At 47.3% G+C, this 22,111-nt stretch overlaps 1 protein-coding gene across 1 annotated transcript in view; it reads left to right on the top strand.

Moving 5' to 3' along the window:
* Window positions 1-1,797: 1,797 nt before the first annotated feature.
* The window catches only part of EEPD1 (endonuclease/exonuclease/phosphatase family domain containing 1), a 204,560-nt gene continuing 184,246 nt past the window's right edge, over window positions 1,798-22,111 (top strand). Inside the window, exon 1 of the mRNA XM_045792866.2 lies at window positions 1,798-1,957. The gene's annotated coding sequence lies outside the window, so the exon portion shown is untranslated. The remainder of the gene's footprint in view (window positions 1,958-22,111) is intronic.

Genomic DNA, 22,111 nt, shown 5'->3' with positions numbered 1-22,111 from the left:
TAAAAATCTGATGAAATTTAATGAGCTTTTAATAAAATGAAAAACATTTCAATATCCTTTTTGCTACCTCATCTTCCAATATATATTTATGTATTCATATTTACATACACTGCATTTTGCATTATGGCCCAAAGCCCCCAATTCTGGCTGTTGTGCTTGCATTTTCCTTAAAATAAATTTAAAGGGGATCACTTCAGCATCCCTGGGCCTGGACCCCTTGGGCACCAATAAACCCTGTGGGTTGATTGTGTGAAATCAGTGGCAGTGTTGACACCAGAGTCCAGGGGCCAGGCTTCCAGTTCATTTCTCTCTACACCATGTGGGAGCAGATTCATTCCCATTCATTCATTCATTCATTCCACCCAACCTTCTCTGAGCACCAAGTCCTATGCGTGGGACAGCTGGGGGACATGGGGTGCGTGTGCCCGCTCTGCGCGGGACAGAGGTGTCTGATGCTCCTGTCCTCCAGGAACCCGTGGCCTCTGAGAAAAACAGGTACGAAGCATGATGAGGGGGCACTCTTAGCGTAGGGCCGCAGTGACAGACAATTAGGTGTGGTCAACATTTGTTCCTGTCTCAGGGTCCGGTAATGGCCGAGACCCTCAGGCTCCCTGCCCCACGCCCTAGGCGGCGCTGGGCCCGAGAGTTCCCCAGCCCCGCGCTGAGACCTCTGCTTGCGGCCAGGGGACCCCGAATCCCGCCGCCACCTTTGGCGGGGCGGGGGGTGGGAGGTCCGTCGGAGGATTAGAGGAGCGGCAGGTGGTGGCCCCTGGCCTGCCGCCCGCTTGCCGAAGGCGGGCTCCCCTGCGCCCCCTGGCGGTCGTGGACGCCTGCGCGGGGCCGGGCTCCTTAAGCGGGTTGCCCCGAGCCTCCGCCCTCCGCAGGCGTCCAGTTCCGGTCCCTCCCGGCCTCTGTCTCTTGGGGTGAAGCGGGGGCTGGGATCTGTGGGGACACCCTCTGCTTTGCTCCCACGGGCCGCCATTCCAGCGGCAGCGGCGGGCGGTGGCCATTGGGACAGAAGGTGGCAGCATCTCCACGCAGGCTGGGACTGCGCCGGAAGGTGACTTTCCTCTCTGAGGGCCTCCCCAGATTCCATACTGCTCCACAGTCGGATTTTATTTTGTTTCAGAAATACTTCAGGACCTTCTGTTACTTTTATTTATTTAGGGAAGAGTTTTAAGAAGTTCGCCAAAGTAACTTAGACTCTTGAAACAGAACATTACAACCAAAGAAAGAAAACGTTAATGGTGTAAGCCATTCTCAAAAAGTTAAACATAGAATTACTATAGCACCAAGCCTAAAAGACTTCCACTCCTGGGCATATTCTCAAAAGACGTGAAAGCAAGTCTCAAGCAGATACTTGCACACCTGTGTTCACAGCAGCGTTATTCGCAGACATACGTGTGGAGAAACAAAATGTGGTCTCTACCTACGGTCGAATATGGTCCAGCCTTAGAGAGGAAATTCTGACACACGCGTCAACACGCCTGAATGAACCTTGAGGGGCATTATGGCGAGTGAGAAAAGCCAGAGAGCAGGCACCAAAGGACAAATGCTACCTGATTCCACTGAGATGAACTATCTACAACAGGCAAAGGCAGAGGGACAGAGAGTAGACTGGAGGTACTGGGTTCCGCGTGGCGGCACTGGGGGGTTATTGCTTAATGGGTGCAGAGTTTCTGTTTGGGGTGTTGACAGTTCTAAAAACAGCAGTGATGGCTGCACAACGTTGGGAGTGTCATCAGTGTCACTGACTAGTACAACTTTGAGTTTACCTCTCTTTCTCCCCACGGCCAGGACAAGCGCAGTGACTGAACTAGAGCCTGGAGTCATGTGAAGTGGAAGGGCCAGGCGTGAGCAAAGCACACAAGATCTGGTGTGGGCAGCCTTGCTCCAAGCGGCCGCAGCTGTGGAGAAGCGCTCTCCTAGCCTCCCATCTCCCTGGGAGTGCCACTTGGTGAGTCATCATTGTTTTGCTTTCCTGTGGGGAGCTGACCTTGGCCTGGGCCTGCTCTGGGCTTTAGCTTGCTGGCCCCAAGCTTCCCCGAGACAGAGTGACAGTGACTGGTGTTGCACCCAGCGTGGCTGGCTGCAAGCCCAGGTTAGCACAATGGGGAGGAGGCTCTGGTAGCTTTGCAGAGGCCCCTCTCCCCTACCTCATCTCCATGGGCCTTCACCACCCCTGCAGCCCCTGCCATGCACTGCCCCTCTGCGAGCTCAAGCTCCCTCTCCCCCGCACGTGCCTGTCTCCACCCAGGCCTGTTCTTTCCTCAGAGGCTCCGGGAGCCCCGGGACCCACACCCTGCCTCACCTCCCTGCCTCCCCAGCCCGGTGTACGTTGCCCAACAGCTACATCAAACTTCTGCTTATGTCTCCAAAAACTGGGGAGGGGAAGAGTTTGAAATTTGAAATGAAAGAAAAGGGCCTCAAATGACTTATTATGGGAAACCAGGATTTGTTGGAGTCTTGGATTTTGTTGTACCTGTTTGCAGTGTTAAGTTGCCTTTATTTCGAACGGCATGGGTGGGTGGTAGGAGGCGCTAGTCTTTAAGGGTTTGTATCCTGCCGGCATCTTGAACTGGCCCTGCCTAGCCTGTCTGGTGGTGGCTGTTTTCCTTCCAGCTTCTCGCTTGCTCTCATGGGGGCCTGCCCATCACATCGCAGGGGAGACCAGGCCAAGGAAGAGCGGGGAGAGCAGGAGGTGGAAAGAGCCTCCAGCCTGCCCTGGGGGAGTTTAGATGAGACGGGGTGAGGGAGAAGCTGGGGTTGAGGCCAGCATACAGAGGAGGAAAGCACTCTCATGGTGCCCATTGGGGGCTCTGACCAAGGACAAGAGGGTATCTGCCGTCTCATGGCTGGGGAGGGGCAGACACCAACCCGGGTCTCCTGAGAGTATCAGCTTGGCCAGGGGGGAAGCAGGGCACTGAGATTAGGAATCCCCAGTGACCTCACCATGTCCTTCGTGGATGAGGGGACCTCTCTGGGAAAAGGGTTTGATGGACACTCACGTGCTTCTTCTGGAGTCGAGACAGCATACAGTGGGCCTATCACGGGTTATTTTGTGTTGGACGCTTGAAAAGCCCATTGGTATTGCCTAGCAGGTGGCCTGGTTATGGGAATGGGTGCATAGGTGGAGGCCCCTACCTGTGCCCTGCCCACTTCTCTGAAGAAGAAAAAAAGAAGAGGGGGCAAGTCTGTGCCAGGATCCCCCCCTTGGGAGAATTGGGAGCCCCGCTCCCAGGGCACCAGGGAGGCACTGCCCCAGCATCAACTCCCTCTGCAGACTAACCTCTGGCCCCAGCAGCCTCAGGAGCACTAAGTTCCTGGGACTGTATTGACATTTTTGGATTTTAAGAAGTAAAAGGGCCTCAGTTTCTTCCTCTATCAGACTGGAGCAGTTGCTTTCTGACCTGCCGCTTGGGGAACTCTTGTGCTAAAAGGGGCAATGGATGTGAAATGCTTGTCCTGTGCCCGAGGCTGCAGGCCCACAGTCATTAGCATTCCCATGGTGAAGAAATGTGCCCACGTTGCCTCTCAACAAGTGGATTTGTAAGTCTGTCCTATGGAATTAATCTCCCATAGATGGAAACATACGGCAGATGAGTGATGCTTCCTGCTTTTGCAAGTTAACACAACCAAGGCACGAGGGATGGCAGAGCAGCCAGCTAGTTTGGCCTCAAAAGAAGTGAGAACCCAGAGTCAGAGTCAAATGTGGAAGACCTCAGGGCATCTGGGAGTTTCTCTTGGGTGTGTGTGTGTGTGTGTGTGTACACTCATGCGTGTGTAAAGGGGCAGTTTGTGATACCCACTGTTGGGCTTTCCCTTCACTAGAGGTTCTATCACTAAAGAGAAAGGACCCCCTGAAAGTGAGAGGAGGAAGAAGTAGGAGACTGATTTTCTCGTGGCTGAACTTCTGTCAGCCTTTTGGGAAAGAGCGCAGCCCTGTTCATCCCCAGGAAGGCAGGAAGGCCAGCGCAGCGCAAGACACGACACGGTGAGTTTCGGGAGCTTTGGCAGAGCCAGGTTTGGAACACATCCCTTGGGAGGGGCAGGCAGAAGGTGCTAGAAGAGTCCAGCAAGGCCTACTTGCATACTGAGTCGTCTTTAGCTTTAACAAGAGGAAGGCTCTGCAGATGGGACGCAGTTTTCTAAAAGGCATCGGGTTATGAAAGTGCATTCAGCCCAGAGTGTTTACGCCGATCGGAACCGTGTTCATCCAGCGGATGCCTGTTCTGGCCCCACTGCCCGACCCTGGGCAAGTTCCCTTCTTCTGCAGTCCCGCATGCTTCCTTTGGAGAATGGAGATGCTTGTCCGTGCCTCACAGCATCCTTGTGAAGATGAAATGCGATTGCTTCAATCAGGTGCCTGGCAAAGCATCTAGGACATAGGAAGTGCTCAATAAATATCATTGTAGCGGGATGCTAGCTGAAAGATGGAGAAGTTTTGGTTGTTTAGTTTTGTGGGTGTTTTATTTAAGTAATTCTGTTCATCCTAGAGGGGTGGGGGCAGAGTGGGCTCATAGCTGGTGAGGAGACAATGAAAGGTATTTTCCTCCTTCCAGGAAGAGAGCCAGACCTTACTATTCTTAAGATCTTGACCTCTTTTACATCTGGAAAAACTCTGTAGTTTTAAGGCTGATGCCCTGTCGTGGCACAAAGAAGCAGAATGAACGTGTTGCATTTTGGGGCTTGGAAAGGGCACAGGGGCTGAGCCTGCCATTTGGCCCCCAGGACCTGGGAAGAAGAAGTTATGAGCTCACCTGTGGGAGGGGAGAGGGCTGCAGGGATCCTGCGTGGAGAGCCCTGGGCAGGCCCAGTGGGGAGGGTGATGGCATCCTCCTTGGCTGGGCCCTGCCAGGCACAGGGAGGAGGCCGGTGAATGTGTGCTGTGGGGTGAGACCGCAGCATCCTCGTGACCTGGACACCTGGAGGACCTTTTCAGGATGGTGGGACATGCACCCCCACCCAGAGATGTTGTGGGATCCAAAGGAGAGGCCCTAAAATGTCTGATGTTCAAGAGCCCCCAGTCTTAGTGGGTGGTTCCTGATAGATCAGAGAGGAATCATCTAACATTACGTGCATCTTGAGGAGAATAATTCCTTGTGAATGAAACACAAAGATAACACAGGTAACATATGCTTAGAATCTCAGCAAGCCAGCGCCAGACAAAACTGTGCAGGTGTCTTTCTCACCTGGTGGTTTGGGTTCTCGTGACATCAAACGGACAGAGGCCTGAGGATCAGCAAACTCTACCCACAGCGACCACACAGGGCTGAGGGGTGGCAAGGAAGAAGAACCCAGTACCAGTCATATTAGTGAAAATGCATGTGAACACACGATACGTATTTATAAGGACACCCATTCAAGGATACGGTTTCACACCAGTGAGGAGATGGGTGTGGGGACAGAGGGAATCCATAGGTAAAGAGAGAGTCAGGAGAGGGCCTCCTGGCCCGGCAGTGATGCCTGGGTCCTAAGGCTGGAAGGATGACGAGAGCAGCTCTCTGCAGAGGCCACTCAAAGAGTCAAGAGGCAGGAAAAATGCTGGGCATTAACCATGAAGGCTCTGTCACAGATGCTGTGAAACCTTCAGGCCACGCATGAGGCTCCCCCCCTGGGAATTTGCTGGATGCACAGAGAGCCTTCCAGGCTGAGTCTGCCCTTCTGTTCATTTGAAGCGTCCAGTGTTGACTCATTCAGACCCTGGTACCTGGGTGGATTCATATGGGCTCACCTGGCAATTTCTCAGGTTCCGATAAACACAAACGGCATGTGTCTGATGGGGATTTCCTCTTCGATTTCCTTCAGGAACGGCATTGAAAGTAAATTGTTCTACTTAAACTGTTGGATCTGAACACATCCCACTGGAAAACCTCTCTTTTTTCAGTGCTGCAGAATTCTCCTTCACTATCAGGCTTTGTGGATTTTCCAGAAGAACCAGAGCTGAAGGCCAGGCTGCACCCTGGGGCCATGTCCCAGCTGCTGACCCTTCAGTCATGGGAATTGCTGTGGATTGTCCTTGTTGGGGAGATGGGGTGTGACTATTGTGCTGGTCACTGATGCTGGTGACACATACCTTTATCCAAAGAGATACCTTGGAAACTTAGGGCTCTGTCCTCCAAAGACAGCCCAATCTTTTTGGAGGAAATGGTTAAGTCAATTATGATATAGGCAGACAATGTAATATTTTGCACCCATGAGAAATCCTACGTTTGAAGCACTCTTATGGACATGGGGAAAGTTTCACGTGACATCCATTCCGATAATCCTTGCCAGTGCCTCTGCCCCACAACAGCAGCTGATGAGAGAGGAACAGAAGCACAAACAGGCCACACCCGAATCTACTGGAAATTACTCTTTGGCTGGTTTCCATCCTATAGCTAATTGGTCTGCTTAGCAGACCTCGTGAGCCAGAAGAGATGGCCCCAGGATCACAGACTTCGCAATTCCCAGAGCTCAGCAGCTCCCGACACAGCAGGAAAGGCTTGGCTCCACAAGCCTTGGCTCATTCCTACTGGGGGGTGGGGTGGGGAGTCCAGGGTCGCCGTCAGGGCTCAGGGTCGGGGTTCAGGGGCTGGGGACCCGGCGGTTCCCGGACATGCTGTGCCTGAGGGCCGTGACTTCCCGCCTCTCACACCAGGTCCTCAAATCATACCCAAAGAACAGCCTCTGGACCCTGGCCTATGGCTTGAAGAGTTCCAGGAAAACTAGACATTTAGGGATATTTGGACATTTGAAAAAGCCCAAGAAAACCAGGCAGCCCCCGAGGCCCCCATTTCTGCCCTGGGAAGAAGGGCATCAAGAAGCACGGGCCGCAGGACCCTGCAGGCTTCCTTAGGCAGAGGGGTCTTCTGCACTTGTCTCCACTGAAGTTCTGAGCTGGGTTTGATCTCAGCAACCGGAACTCCAAGTTGCAGGCATTGCCACATGGGACCCAAAAGAGGTGTTGCTGGTGACATTACTGACCAAGTGTAAGAAAGCAGCTTTCTAAACTCCGTGAGATTCAGCCCGGGGGATTCTCCTACACGGCTAACAGCAATTGTCCTGCAGACATAATAAAGGAAGGTGGTAACAAAAGAAGGGGACAGAGAGAGAGGAGTGGGTGTGTGTGCGGGGGCAGAGTGGTATGGGCATGAGGATGGCCAGATAGATCAGTGAGGTAGAACTGAGAATCCAGAAATAAACCCTCACATTTACAGTCAGTTGAATTTCAAGAGTGATAAAACAATTCACAGGGGAAGGAATAGTCTTCTCGAACAATGGTGCTGAAACACTGGATATCCACAGGCAAAAGGAAGAACTTGAACCTCTAACCCAAAATGGATCAAGAACCTAAATGGAAGCGCTGAAACTAGAAAACGCTTAGAAGAAAACAGGGATAAATCTTCATGACCTTGTATTTGGCAATGATTTCTTAGATATGAAGCCAAAGCATGAGCAACAATAACAAAAAATAAATAAATTAGACTGTCAACATTTAAAACTTTTCTGCTTCAAAGGACACTATCCAGAAAGAAAAAAGACAACCCATAGAATGGGAGGAAGTATTTGCAAATCACATACCTGGTAAGGGACTTGTACCTAGAGTATATAAAGAACTCTTACAACTTAATAATAAAAAGACAACCCAATTTTAAAAATGGGCAAAGTATCTTAACAGAGCCTTGTCCAAAGAAGATATACAAAGTCACAGGAAAAGATGTTCAACATCACAAGCCATGAGGGAAATGGCAATCAACACCACAACCAGATACCAATTTACACTGAGTGGGATGGCCATTATTAACAATCAGATAACAACAAGTGCTGGTGAAGAGATGGAAAAGGTAAACGCCTTATACACCGCTGTGGGAATGGAAAATGGTGCATTCACTTGGAAAATAGTCTGGCAGTCCCTCCAAAGGTTCAAAATAGAATTACCGTTTGACCCAGCAAACCCACTCCCAGGTATATCCCCGAGAGAACTGAAAACCTATGTCCACAGGAAAACTTGACCATGAATGTGCACAGCAGCGTTATTCACGGTGGCCAAGGTGGCGAGAACTCAAACGTCCACCAACTGGTGGATATAACAAAACGTGCCGTATCCATACAATGAACTATTACTTGTTATAAAGAAGGAATGGAATACTGATAAGGTGCTATGTCATGAATGAACCTTGAAAACATTATGCTGAATGAAGCCAGTCACAGAAGACCACATATTGTATGATTCTATTCATGTGAGGTGCCCAGGAGAGGCAGATCTATGGAGACAGACAGGAGCTCTGTGGGGGCTTGCCTAGGACTGGGGAGGTGAACGGGGAAGGGGGTGACAGGTAGGGGTGGGGATGATAACTAAAGTGTACAGATTTCTTTTTGAAGTGATGAAAATGTTATAAAAATAATTGCAGTGTCGGTAGCCCAACTCTGAAGGTAATAGGAAGGTATTGTACATTTTAAATGGGTGAATGGTAAGATACGTGAATTATATCTCAGTAAAGTTGTTACCAAAAAATCTTAGGGACTCATTAAGGAGTCTTTAAAAAAATAGTCCACCACAGAATTTCTAATGCTGCATTTTAAAATATGGTTCAATTCCCACATATTTAAGGCATGAATTGCTCTAAGAAACAAGGGCTACACATGTAGATTGAAGTCACTCATCTGTATTCATAGCACGTGTGAAAGGGGGTCAATTCTTGAATTTAGTCAACTCCCATGTATGAAAACAAGGCAAAAAGGCGTAGTCATATATTCCGTCATGCCTTCTCCAAGAAGAATGCCACGCCTTCTAGGAAGAGGATTTCAGGGGTTAGTACATATGTAAAGAAACCTATTTCTAGTGACCTCTTCAGTGTGGCTCCTCCAGGGGGATCCATACCCTTGAGGCATACTTCCTCTCTGCTGACCGTGAGTGGCCACAGGGGCCTAACTGAGCCCAGGGCCACGGAGAGTGTACTGGGACCCCAGGCCTGGGGACAGGTGACATCAGACGAAGGACCTGGCCCGAGGGTTTCCTGAACATTCGTTCCACTCCCAGGCCACCTGATGCTTCCCCTGAGACATTGACTGGAAGTTGCCAAGTCTAAGTAAACAATGACCCAAATATATTTGTACAGAAATGTAGGGAAGAGGTGAAGCACAGGGCTGGGCCTGCCTTGTGTGACCAACACAACAAATTCATGGCCCGAGAGTGCTTTGTAAGGAAGAAGTAGATCAAATATTTTGTTTGATGGTCCCGAGCGGCAGGGTGGGGCGACAAGCCATTCAAACCTGCAAGTAATCCCTGTTCCCTGGCTTATCGGCATATCCCCACTGGAACACAGGGCTCCTCCTCGATGTAGTTGTAATTCCAAATAATAGGGGTCAAAGGGCTTACCTTTACTATGGGGAGGCTTGTGGGGACCCCCATGGGACCTGAGTGGGTTTTGCTTATTTGTTTCTATTTTAGGAAGAGGAACACAATTGTTCATATCTCCTTAAATTTAACTTTAAATCTCTTTTTAATCCTGACTCGTTGGCTGATGCTTTATCACCAGACTGTTTTATATATTCACACATAGCACATATAACTGCTCTTCCATCCACAGGGTGACTTTTCCATCAGTGCCTCTCCTGGGTACTGATGAATGCAGATGTGTACTCTAGAGAATAAATGAACTTGTGAATTCCAGATGGATCTGAATCGAGATTAAGGTTCCCGTGGTCAGCCCGAGGGGTCATTGACTCCCTGGCCGTGGTGCCACCTGAGCTCCCTCTCGCATTGGTTTAATCAGTGACCCCACCTCTTGCGGAGGGCTGGAGCTGCTCTGGGCATCAGGCCCTCACATGTGGTCTAATGCCTTGACTATGTATGTATTTATTTATTTTATTTATTTATTTATTTATTTTTAAGTATCTTCAGCCTCCCCTTCTTCATTTTTTAATTTTTAAACTATTTTAGAGAGAGAGAGAGAGAGCACAAGCAGGGGGAGGGGCAGAGAGAGAGGGAGAAGCAGACTCCCTGCTGAGCAGGGACAACCCCCCCCTCCCCCCCCCCCCCCCCCCCCCGCCCTCGGGCTTGATCCCAGGACATTGGGATCAGGACCAGAGCCAAAGGCAGACACTTAACTGACTGAGCCACCCAGGCACCCCTATGTATTTATTTTTAAAACACGGCTTTTAAAAAAAAGGTTATGTTTATTTATTTGAGAGAGAGAGAGAGGAGAGCACAAGTGGGCAGAGGGGCAGAGGGAGAGGGAGAAGGCAGACACTTAACAGACTGAGCCACCCAGGCACCTCTAAAACTGTTTTTTTAAATCAATGATTATTATTGTGAAATATTCCTCAAATTACAAAGAAGAAAATAAAAACAGTAATTCCATTCTGTAGACCTAATTACAGTCCTTTTGCATCTGTATAGGTTTTTTCTATTATTATTAAGACCACATTTTTAGAGCAGTTTGAGGTTCATAGCAAAACTGAGGGGAAGGTCCAGATTTCCCCTTTACCCCCTGCCCCCCCCACATGCACAGCCTCCCGAGAGGGAGACATTTGTTACAACGGACATATCATTATCACCCAAAGTCCCTAGCTCACGTTACAGCTCCCTGTTGGTGTTATTCCTTCTGTGAGTTTGGACAAATGTATAGTGACATGTAGCCATCATTATGAGATCCTTTAGAGCATTTTCACTGCCCTAAATTTCCTCCGGGCTCTGCCTATTCCTTCCTCCCCCAACCCCCCAACCCCTGGCAATCACTGCTCTTTTTACTGTTTTCATAGTTTCGCCTTTCCCAGAAGGTCATAGAGTTGGAATCACGTAGTATGTAGTCTTTTCAGAGTGGCTTCCTTTACGTAGTAATATGCATTTAAATTCTTCTATATCTTTTCATGACTTGATAGCTCACGACTTTCTGGCACTGAATATAGTCCATTATCTTAATGTTTCAGTTTATTTATCCATTCATCCTCCTGAATCTTGGTTGCTTCCAAGTTTGAGCAACTATGAATAAAGCTGCTATAAACATATAGTTTTTTTTTTTTTTAATTTTAAAGATGTTTATTTGTCAGAGAGAGAGAGCACAAGCAGGGGGAGCTGCAGGCAGAAGGAGAAGCAGGCTCCCTGCTGAGCAAGGAGCCCTATGTGGGACTCGATCCCAGGACCCTGGGATCATGACCTGAGCCAAAGGTAGACGCTTAACCAACTGAGCCACCCAGGTGCCCCAAACATATAGTTTTTAAACAGATTTTGTAATATACTTCTTTTATTCAACAATAGATCATGAACATTTTCTCAAGTCATAAATATTCCTATGCAATTTTAAGGGTGATACTGTAATCCATCACATGGATTAAACGAGTTAATACAAATAAAGCCCTTAAAATGATGAGTGACACATGGTAAGAACTCAATATACCTTAGCAATCGTTACAATATGAATGTGTGTATAAACTGTATGTAATTTAATCAACCCTCTATTAGTAGATATGAGGGTGGTCTTCACTTTTTCACTAACATAAATAATTCCCCAGTGCGCATCCTTGTGGACAAATAACCAATATTTACAACAGTTTCATTCTTCTTTTTTTAAGCTTCTACATGTGTCTTTAGAGTCTCACTTCCTAACCCCAAACAGAGACAGCTTTTCTGTGGGGAAGCACAGCACTGAAGGGAGCTGAACTGTTTGGGTTCCAATCCCTTTACTACCTTGCCCTACATGTATGACTCTGGACAAGTCACTTCACTTCTCTGTGCCTCAATTTCCTGTTCTGTAAAAAACCAAAAAGTCCTCATAGAGCATAAAGCATAGACTGAGTGAGTCACTATGTTGTACACCTGAAACTAATGTAACATTGTGTCAACTATATTCCAATTAAAGAACAACAGGGGGGAAAAAAGTCCTCAGGATTGTAAAGATCAAATGACTTAATACTATACTTGCCATCAGTGAATGACTGGATAAGCAAAGATGGTACATCCCTACACGGGAATATTATTCAGCCATAAAAAAGGAATGTAAGCATGGTACCCATAGTTAATAATACTGACTACATATTTACATATATATATAAATAATATATACATTGTATGTTTGAAAGTTGCTAAGAAAGTAGATCTTAAAAATTCTAATCACAAGAAAAAGACTTGGTAACTATGTGTGATAATGGATGTTCCTTAGACATCATGGGGATCATTTTGCAATATACACATATATTGAATGAGGATGTCTGACCTCTGAAACTATTATAATGTTATGTATCAATTTTATCTAAAAAAAAATAGGATGCAGCCTGATACCTGCTAAATTTGAATAACCTCAAAAACATTACACTAAGTGAAAGAAGCCAGACCCAAAAGGCCACATATTGTATGATACCTTTGGTAAGATATATCCAGAATAGACAAATCCATAGAGACAAGAAAGATTAATGGGGGACAAAGAGAGAGGGCAGTGGGCCGTTACGGCTTATGGTATGGGCTGTTCTTCTGGGGTGATGAAAACGTTTTGAAACTAGAGAAAGGTAGTGGTCACACAACATTGTGAATGCACTAAATGCCACTGAACTGTACATTTTTAAATGGTTGTGATGTGAATTTCACCTTTAAAAAAAATAAAGCATTTTATAGTTCCTAGCATATAATAAACAATTAAAATATTATTAGTACTTGTCACTCCCTCCAGCCAGCAGAGACTGTTAACCTCAACTGTTTTCAAAACAAGGAAAGAAGGCATTAAATAGCAGACAGGATGATGGGTCCCAGGCCCCATGGAGAGGATTTTCCTGAGGCCTGCCCAGTATACAACTGCTAAGATAATAACATTTTCATCTTGATGCAAGGACAACATGGAAAACTGGGTCATGGAATGGAATTGGTGGCTCTTAGAGAGTCTCTAGTTTCATTAATGTGGCTCTGGGAATCGAAAGTTGGAAAACGATTCCACTGTTTAAATATCTGTGGCAGCTACACCCTTCTTCCCATCCGCATCATTGCTCTCTTAGTGTGGGCTCTCTCACTGTCTCTTTTCTTCCTGAGATATAATCCACATGCCATAGATTGACCCCTTTCAAGTGTCCAATTCAGGTGTTTCATATATTCACAAAGTTGTTGTCTTTTGCTTGGACGGTTGCAGTAGTCTCATAGCTAACCTTTCTGGTGCACTTATGTACTTCCTGGTGTACTCTTCAGGGTTGTGCTTCCAACTTCAGCTGCTCTGATCTTTCTGAAACCCACATCTAATCGTGTTCCCTTCCTCCTTTCCCTACTTCATTTAAAATACCTCACAAGCTCCCTACCCCACAATATAATGTCTGAATTCCCAACATGCCCAGTATCTGCCTCCTTTCCAGCCTATCCTCTCCCACTGCCCCACTTTCACTATTACAAACCACTTCAATAAAAAATCCTTGCACACACATCTCAATAAACTTGTCTGAAAATTTTTGTTGTGTATATTCCTAGAAGCAAGGCTTCTAGATACAAGAATGGGCATGTTTTAGGGTATTGCCAAGCACAACAAGTACTGCCAACAACATTAGGTATTTATCATTCTAAACATCTTTACAATTCTTATAGATGAAAATAATGTCTTTGTTTTAATTGGAACTTCTTAGCAAAGTTGTACGTATTTTCATAATGTAGACTCTATTTCCTGTTCCATGAAATGCTTGTTTATGTCCTTTTCACTTTTTTTTTTAAAGATTTTATTTATTTATTTCACAGAGATAGAGACAGTCAGCGAGAGAGGGAACACAAGCAGGGGGAATGGGAGAGGAGGAAGCAGGCCCATCGAAGAGGAGCCTGATGTGGGGCTCGATCCCATAACACCGGGATCACGCCCTGAGCCGAAGGCAGACGCCCAACCGCTGTGCCACCCAGGCGCCCCTATGTCCTTTTCACTCTTAGGTTGTTCATTTTCTTTCTCATTGATTTGCAAGAACTTTTTATTTATGTAGGATCTTAGGACTTGTAATGTATGATGCAAGTTTTCTCAGGTTGTAGTTAATTCCTTGCCTTTGTTTTTGGTGTTCTATTGTTGACAAAGAATTTCAAACTTTTGTGTAGCCAAATTTATCAGTCTTTTCCTTTAGGTTTCTAGCTTTCACATCATACTTGCAAGGTCTTTCCCACTCAAAGATTACAAAAATGTTCACCCATGTTTTCCTCTGCAATGTAAATGGTTTAACTTTCCACATTAAAACTTTCTCTCCTTTGGGTGTTTACGTTGTGAGGAGGGAGATAAGATTCCAGCCATATTCTGTAACAGTGGCCAAGAGCCTTGCTTTAGAAACATAAGGACAATGGATTATGGATCCAAACCGATGACTTTGGCAAGTCACATTCTTGGTGTCCCCGTTCCCTGTTCTGTGAAATGGGAAAAACCACAGAACGCGTTTTTAAGTGTGCGGTGAGAAGTCAGCGAGGTGATGTGGTGACGTGTATACAGCAAGAGCACAGTGGCGGGGGCAGTGTAAGCCCTCAGTCTGGGTTAGCTGTTTTTCCTTCTTCAGAGCTAGTCTTCATTCTAGCAGCTCTGCTGGCGGAAGCCTCCTTCTTCCCACAGCTGTGAAATGCCACCTGTTAAAGGTAGCTACACGCTAGTTCCCCAGGCGCACTGTGTTTGCTTCTGTTCTCACTCTCCTGTCAGTCTTTTCGGGGCCCTGTTCATCAGGGCCCCTAAAGTTTGCTCTCTTCTGGCCAGTGAGGTCTTCCCACCCCTTGGGTGCCCAAGCCGTCTGCCCTCAGTAACTCCCTCCTCTTGTCTTACACCCCCTCAGGGCCAGCAGCCCCCTCCACCCTCTGTCCCAAGTCTACTCCTAAGTTTTCTTTGAATTTACCAAGCAAGACAGGACCTTTTATTATACCTACTTTGCAGATTCAAGAAATAGAGAGCTGGAGAGTTGCAGTTAGAACTTTTTTTAAAAAATATTTATTTATTTGAGAGAGAAAGAGAGCACAAGCCGGGGGGAATAGCAGACGGAGAGGGAGAAGCAGACGTCCCGCTGAGCAGGGAGCCTGATGTGGGACTCGTCCCCGGACCCTGAGATCATGACCTGAGCCGAAGGCAGACGCTTAACCGACTGAGCCACCCAGGCGCGCTGCAGTTAGAACTTTAAAGTAAGACTGCGTTCTCCTCTCAGCTCTGCCACATACCGGGCAGTTTGCCCTCTCTAAGTCCCACTTCCCATCTGTGCAACAGGGACAAGCATCCCTACCTTTGGGGGTCGTTACGAGAACCCAGTGGGGATGTGCACACCTTGGCATAGTGCCTAACACACGGGAACGCCTCAGCCTCCCCATGACGAGGCCTGCCTATCAGAACATCCAGTTCTAAATCCGCACAGGCTTGCTCTGCCATGCTGCCTCCCCCGAATCGGGACTGTTCAAGACCCAACAATGCCTCGGGGAGGCCTTCAGCCCTCACCATGGTCTCATCCAGGCCCTTCTCTGGGGACCTCGTCTTCTTCAGGGTGCTCATGCCAGCCAGGAATGTGCCCCCACTGAATGCACCTGCAGCCTTTCTAATTGCTGTTGCTAAACATATAGGACGCCCTGTACTATGCAAGCAGCACGCCTTCGTCACCATGGTGATCAGGCAGCTTCAGTCCCCAAACACATTCCTTTGCAGCATGTGTCTACCAGGGACAGAAGGGAGCCAGTGAGGCTGAGAGTCTGGCAAAGGAGGCTGGCCCCGTCCCCCAGTCTCTGAGAACTGAGTGACCGGGCCACTGCCTTTTGACTGCATGAAGGCCATCCTTTGGAAACTTTCCTTGTCAGCCCCAAAAAGCACACCTTTCCCTCACCTGAAACTGATTCAGGCACTCAAGCTCACACGAGAAGGAGACTCCACAGGTGACAGCTGTGAATCTGGGCAAATCAGAGGGTGCGGCGTTCACCGGGGCTTCCGGAAGGCTCAGGCTTGGTGGTAACAGAGCAAATCCCAGAAGCACCCACAAGAATCCTCTTTTGGAAAGTTCTATAAAGGCTGGAGCAAGAAACAAAATGTAGGTGCCTCCAGAGAACCTCTTGCTTCTACGGAAATTGTGAGACAAGCTGTTCCTCCTTAAGGCTCTTGCGCTCCTAGGGGCCAATTGAATCAGAATCTTGCGGGTGGCAGCGGGCTTTGATGGGAATTTTTCCCAGGTGACGGCCCATAGCCCTGATGGAAACTCCAGGTGAGGCTCTCAGGATTATCACGCGCTTGAGGGAAGCTACCAGAATTGGGAGTTTTCTTGAAGGGCCGGCAAGGAGGCTCTGACCTCGAGCAGGGCAGGGTCGTTTGTGAATGTGCTCCTGATTTTGAGAAGGCCTGTAAGGCCACAGTCCCTGTGAATGAGAGGGGGGGTTAAGATTTGGGGGTAGGGGTGAAGCTGTGGTTGAACAGAGATGAGTCTCCGGCTGTCGCGGCCCTTGTCCGGGCCCTGGCCCCAGGCGTCCTCCCGGGGCTGAGAGGACCTACTTGCCCAGAGCCTGCGCACTCCTTTTGAAACCATGCCCTGGGTACCTGGGATTCTGGAATACCCACCCAGGCGCCCCGAGCCTGCTTCCAGCCACGTGAGACCTGCGCCCTGGGTCCATCTTCCCCAGGGAACGCGGTGCAGCAAGGCATGCCCCCCAGGGGCTGCCAGAGGGTGGCTGGCTGCGAGCTGCTGTGGGGAGACTGGGCTGAGCTGTCTGTACACCCGCAACTCATGAGGCCATTTGTGGTAAGAGATGGGCCAGGGGCCGGGGACCTGCGTCTGTGTTCACGCTCCACAGCTTCCGAGCCAGGGCTGGTGTGTGCCCCTGATCTTGGAGAACCAAGAGCTCCGCTTTTCTCTCGAAGGCGTTAACTGCGTTCTCCAAATCACCCCTCTGTATATCCCCCGGTCTCTGCCGTGGTGCTCCCCCTGTATCTGCCTCCTGCTCTCCTGCCCAGCCTTCCAGGCTTAGCCCAGGGGTGGGCTCCTCAGCAAAATGTCCTTGGCCTCCCCAGGTGGAGCCCCCCTGTCCCCACCCCCAGTGCTCCCAGCACTGTTGCTTGTCTGCTGCCCCTATTCTGGGCACAGTCACCCTCACCTGCACATAGGGGCAGAGAGCTTTGTCTCTCCTGTACACTGCGCCTGATTTTCCACTGGGTCCCAGCCCCTGGCCGCCACACCTGGCATGGAAACACCATTTAAGGATTGGCTCATGAACTAGATGCAGTCATTTCGGTAATTACGGGAGGAAGGCTTTGGAGGCTCCTCTGATCTTTATCTCAAACTCTGGTTTCTTTTGGAAAATACAGTGCTTGTGCTGAAGGGTCAGTTTCTTCTGTTGAAGTAAAGACTGGGTGTGGTACTGATCTGCTCTAGAATTTCCAACCTCTGAGCTGCCTCCTGTGTGTGGAGACTCCCCCACCCTGCTACCCCCCACCAGCTACGTGCAGAAGGCTGGGCAAGCAGGTGCATCCCTGTTGCCAAAAATCCGGGGGAGCTCAGCTGCCTGGGGAGGAGGTGACCACGTGTCCTGGTTTGCCCGGGACAAGCTGTGTGTGTATCTGCTGCTCTGGAACTATTATTAATAGGGCTCCTTTCCCTCTCAAAAGTGCCCCATCACTTGATAAGATAAATTCGGGGGCCTCTTAGTGGCAGAATCTGTGTCACACCGCCAAGCTCATCAGCCTGAACATTTGCACTGTTTTACTTGAGTTCTGGGAATTCTTAGATTTACTGTATTCTCAGAACGGTTGGCAGAAAGCAAGGGGAGTTTTCATGGCCTCATTAGGAGTCCTAACTGGTTCTCTTTAAAATCCAAGAAAATGGTTATAAATATTCTGTCCAATCCACTGGCTCTCAGGCTGTGTTTCCAGAGGACACCGATGAAGGAGTCCTGAGTCTGTCAAAAAATGATGGCTGTGTCCCATGTCACAAGGAAATTATGAGTCAGTGGATAGAATGGACTCAAATTCAGTTTCTTCTCCAGGGTTTTGTATGCCTTTGGGAGCCGCTCCTGCTTGCTAGCTGGTGGATAAATACACAAATGCTAAGTGAATATGAATTTTTAAAAATTCAAGGAAGTGTTTAATAACTCACATATTTTTAATGAGGTGAGAATTACGGCCTACTGGAATAGGGTCCTATTTTCATTCGGTAAAATTCGTTGTAGTTTATGCAATGGAGTTTAACATATCAACACATCGTAGTGCTTCAATATGCAATTAGCATCTAACATCTGAGTCCTGATAAGTGGCGGGCAAGTGCTGAATGAGGCCGGTACAAAATCTCGTGCATCCTCAACCCCGCAAGGTAGGCACTATGGCCACCCCATTCCATGGAAGAGAGGACTGGGGCTTGGGGAAGGAAGAAAGCTTATTTCAGGTCTTACAACTTCCGGGTGCTGGGCCACCTAAACTCCTTTGACATCCTCCTTGAAACATCCTAAATAGTCAATACGCTAAACAAAACAAAAGACTCTGTCATTTGACCTTTGCCCTTAGGCTATGTTCCGTAGCAATTAGAGAAGGCTCCTGACTTTGGGGATACCTTCTGAATTTTCCTTTTGACTCTGAAACAACCTCTTGTTTTGCTAGTTGTTTTTTTTTTTTTTTCTAAGGGCTGAGGTTAATGAATCTAGAAACACGGAGGCCACCTCCTGTTAACTAAGCTGCTCACCAGCCTGGGGACCTCTCCAAGCAGAGAGCTCCGCACACTTTGTCCTGGCCTGCTCCTCAGGGCTCTGTTTCTTCCAGACCCCCCACTGCAGTCCGCTTCCTCCTTTCCTTAGCTTGCCTGAGAGGGCGCTTTGGGAGGCTTGTAATCAGGCACATACAAGGTGCTCAATAAACACTGGCTCTAAGAATGAATGGGTTACATGAAGGAAGCCATGACTCCACATCACTTTCAACAAGGCCGAACATTGCATTTTGCCCAATCCACTTGCTGCAAGTTTCTGGGTGACTGCCAGGACATTGAATCTCTGTGTTCTCCGGCTGATGACAGGTAGGAGACTCATGGGTGGTGTAAAGCTTCCCCTGGTCCTATGACCTCATCAAGACCATTGGAAGGTGGAGGAGGGAACCTTACCTGTCTGTACTTGGCCCACCGAATTTGCCTTTCACAGCGGGTGCTTTTCACTCCCCGCCGAGCCTTTCCCTGCTTCCTACCTCTGCTGCTGTGGCACCGCGGGCTAACTGTCATTATGGGACCTGCCCTGTCCTCATGCCCAGTAGGCACAGTGCCATCTGGCCCCACCCACCTCCCACCTTCCCATTTGCCTCACACTGAGCATGCTCTGCCTTCTTGTTTCCGTGATTGGCAGCCGGCCCCCTGCGCCTGAAGACTTGTCCTGCCTCCTGGCTGTCTGCAGGGAGGACACAGAGAGGTGGCTAACCCAGCTGAGATGCTTTCCTCGCTCACACAGGGAGCGCACTTACTGCCAGAAGTTCTGAAGGCCTTTGTGTCCCCCTGTGGTGTCAGAGCCAGAACACACTTTGCATTCCAATGCTGCAGTTTTCCTGGAAAGCTCTGGGCTTTCTCTCGCGTGCTGGTCTCATTTCCTTTTAGCTCCAGGCAGGATTACAATGGGTGGTATCTTCTGGCCTCAAGGCTTTCTCCCATCCAAGACCAGAGCCTAGGTCACTTCCCTCCTCCCAACCCAACCCCTTATGATTTTTAAGTAAGCTTTATGCCCAGTGTGGGTCTTGAACTCATGACCCTGAGATCATGAATCGCATGCTCTACTGACTAAGCCAGTCAGGCACCCCTCCCGTATGATTTTTAAGACAATGTTTACTCTTTAAAACAATTAGTACCAAATTTATGTAGGGCACCTGGGTGGCTCAGTCAGTCAAGCATCTGCCTTCATCTCAGGTCACGATCCAGGAGTCCTGGGATGGGGGCCTGTGTTGGGTTGGGCTCCCTGCTCTGTGGGGAGTCTGCTTCTCCCTCTGCCCCCCACCCCCGCTTATGCTCGTTCTCTCTCTCTCTCTGTCTCTCAAATAAATAAAATCTTAACAAAATTTATACACACACACACACACACACACACGTATATACCTATATATTCATGGAAGGAAATCTAGAAATCCTGGAAACAAAAAATCTACCACTACCTTATACTAATATCCATTGGCATTTTTCTCTAGATGTATCTAGTCTATTTTTTTCAGTCTGACTGCTTTATTGATTATTAGGAAAAAATACTCCTGATAGCCTTATAACAACTTTACTATTAACAATTGATTCATTTTTGATGCATTCCCACCATTAAAAAGTTTTTAATTTTGGTAGTAATTTTAGATTTCTAGAAAAGTTGCAAAAATATTACAGAGTTCCCTCATACTTTTTACCCAACTGTCTTCCATAACTATGGTACATTTGTCAAAACTAAGACATTCGTACTAGTGCCATACTATTAGCTAAACCACAGATCTTATTTGCATTTTACCAGTTTGCCCCTTAGCATTCTTTTTTTAAATTTTTTAAAAGATTTTATCTATTTATCTTAGTGCACCAGTGGTGGGGAGGGAGAGGGACTAGCGGACACAGCCTAGAGCTCTGGAGCTCAGAGCTCAACTCGGGGCTCAATCTCAAGACCCCGAGATCACGACCTGAGCTGAAATCAAGAGTCAGAGGCTCAACCAGCTGAGCCACCCGGGTGCCCCCCACCCTCATGAATGTTCCTTTTCTGCTCCAGGATCACATCAGAACACCATGTTTATGTTTCTGTAACCTTCTTAAATCTGTGAAAATGTCTCAGTCTTTCCTTGTTTTTCATGACCCTGGCCCTTTTGATAAGTACTGATCAGGTATTGTGTAGGATGTCCCTCAATTTGGGTTTGTCTCACGATTTTCTCATGATTAGATTCGGGCTCTGGATTTGGGAGAATAGACAGGAGTGAAGTCGACTCCCTTCTTACTGCATCACATCAAAGGGTCTTTACGCCTTCGTTAATATTTATATGCATATAATTTTGATAAAAATAGAACATCTTTCCATATTATTATGGGTTCTACTATAGGGATGGGAAGTAACCCATCAATTATGACCATGCTCCAACCGAGGTGAGACCTCAGAATCCTCCCAGCACAGCCCTCTGGGCAGCCAACATCAGAAGCCTATATGTTGACACATTTTGCCAGTTCTGTTCTACATCAGTTTTTAAAGGCTGCAAAAGAGTTTATAGAATGGTTGTACCCTAATGTGTTTGTTTAGTCCCATATTGGGTCGCTACCGTTTTTTTTCTCTCTCCTTTCTCCAATTTTTAAAGGAAAGAATCCTAGTACTGTTTATTATTGGATCAAAATGAATAGATACTTTTTGAGACTTCTGATGTATATTTTCAAATTGGCTCCAGAATATTTTCATGGATTTATAGCCCCAGTAGCAATGAAAATGTTTTCCTAAAACTTTGTCAAAATTTGCTATTATTAGGAAAAACAACAAATAGAAAACTATCATTTGACAGTTAATCCTTTTTATTGTTTTTATGTGTACTTCTTCAATTACTGTAGAAATTGAGCTTTCCTTTATAGGTTTATTGGCTATTTGTATTTAATGTTTTTTTAGACTACGTATGTGTGTCCTTTGTCCATTGGGAGTTGTTAGCCTTTCCTTGTTGATTGTTAAGGAGCCCATTATAAATCAAAAGTATCCATCATATATCATATTTGTTGCAAAATTTTCCCAATCTGAAAGTTGTCTTTTATTCTGACATGTTTTTAATGTACAGAAGTTTTAAAGTTTTATTTAGTGAAGACCTAAGTTCAATTCCCCCCCGAAATGAACCGCTCATCCCAGCCTGATTTATTTACAACAAACAAACTTTTCGTTCTTCACTAATTTAAATGCCATGTTTGTCAAATATTCTCCTATAACTCGAGTTTTCTTTCACTGGTATCTATTTCATTCCGTGGAGCTACACACCAAATTCTGCACCTCTACTTCCTAACGTCTTTTTCATAGCTTTATAATACTGTTTAATGTTACATAGAACAAGAGCCTCTTGTTGTCCTAGTTGTTTTTTTTTTAAATTCTAGCTATTTCAATGATGCTTTTTTTTTTCTGATAAATTTTAGGGTTATGTAGACACTTTTTTGAACTTCCACAGGAATATTTACTGTAATTATATTAGGTGCATGCTGTGGATTAATTTGGGGGAAATTGCTAGCCTTTACATAGTCA

The sequence above is a fragment of the Ursus americanus genome, chromosome 3 (genome assembly GCF_024610735.1).
Source record: "Ursus americanus isolate L20-20 chromosome 3, mUrsAme1.1.p, whole genome shotgun sequence".
Lineage (NCBI taxonomy): Eukaryota > Metazoa > Chordata > Mammalia > Carnivora > Ursidae > Ursus > Ursus americanus.
This window is presented reverse-complemented; position numbering and strand designations above follow the sequence as displayed.